Raw genomic sequence first — 1,612 nt, 5'->3', positions numbered from 1 at the left:
CTCGGTATAGTGAGACATGTAAAAAAATGTCAGTTATGCTACACAAACATTAATTGCAGTTTGTAGTGTCGACCACCCGTTTCTAATATATCAAAAAGACTGAAAATAGCGATTATATTTTTAAATAGAAATTTCGATCGTATATCACAATGCCCAGACAAGAGATCACATCTCTCAAAATCCCGTCTGTGTGCGAGGGGGAGCGGGCAGTTATCAGCACACGCAGGCTGCTGACATGCAGCAACACACACAGAGGAGAATGGCGGAGAGAACGCGCTCTGAGGTGTGGTAATGTTACAGCGTCCGATGTGAGAAACAAATGCTCGATAACCAAAAGAACAAAGAAGATAAGCATAAAGTAAAGACGTAACACGAGCAATTTGTCGAAGACATTTAGCAAGAGTGCACCACATTCAGACGGACAAATGCACGGGTCGACTGTCTTTCCTAGTAGCTCGTAGCCCCATCCACGATAACTTTTCCCACGTCGAGTTATTATGAGCCAGCAACACACAGAAGTAACTCAATTATACAACATGGGTTGAATGATAGAGGAAACGAGAGGTATTTTGTTTAAAGTTTCAACTATTCTGTCATCAGATTATTTAATATGTGTGTAAAACATTGTGTGTTCCTTTGATGTGAAATATTAGATATTAATTAAATAAATAAGAATGTTAGTTTGTTCACATTGTTTAGTTATGTTTACCTTATTTTGCTTTCCAAAAGAGAACCGATAAAGATACCGTTAAAAGACCGGACCGGTAAGCGTATCGATAAAGTAGTAGTACCGTTAAAACCGTACGATACCCCATCCCTACCTCAGACACTGTGCTTGCAGATGTATGTGTTTCGACCCGCCGAAGGGCTGTGGGGTTAGAGGTACAGATAGATTGGTTTGCCTCAGTGAAATGTCATTGTATTAGGCATTTAGACCAGTGGTTCTCAGCTGGGGGTTCCGCGGACCCGTTTCGAGTGGGTCGAGATGTGTAGAGTGATAGAAAAGAAAAATGAAAAAAGAAATTGCCGTTTTTTCGTTTTTGGGAAAAAGTGCAAACTTTTATTTTGAAGCCCGATTTTCCTAACGCGGTGCCATGCAGTAGGCGTTGGACTGGAAGTACCGAGACCATAAACGGTTGAAAACTCTGTCATCGTAGTGATCATCTTCTCAAAACACATCTTGAGAGTTTTTCGAGGTACTTCTGCAATCATTAACAAGATTTGCCACAGGAGTCCCACGGAGATAACTTTGCAGAGAACATTCCTTTATACATCCATTGGAGGAAACTTCAGATAAATAAATAACACATAATGAAATATGAACCGCCGGTTTGATGATTGACAGTCAAAAGACAATGGGAGCTACTGTATCTACCCTTACCCACAATTTATAAGTTGCTCTTCTCTCCTGTGAGGAGCAGCAAAAGTTACAGCGATACAGAAACAAAAGTGCAAACAAACAAAACGCACAATATTCATATAGTTGGGTAGGAAGATTTAATGATTTTCTTCTCTTCTCAGAGTGTAGTACAGAAGCGTAGTTTATATGTTAGTATTTCTAAAAACTCCTTGGGGAGAAGCCCCCCCAGAAGACCCCCTGCTTGGGTTGGGT

The sequence above is a fragment of the Notothenia coriiceps genome, unplaced genomic scaffold (genome assembly GCF_000735185.1).
Source record: "Notothenia coriiceps isolate Sejong01 unplaced genomic scaffold, NC01 NC01_scaffold00026887, whole genome shotgun sequence".
NCBI classification, from domain to species: domain Eukaryota; kingdom Metazoa; phylum Chordata; class Actinopteri; order Perciformes; family Nototheniidae; genus Notothenia; species Notothenia coriiceps.
This window is presented reverse-complemented; position numbering follows the sequence as displayed.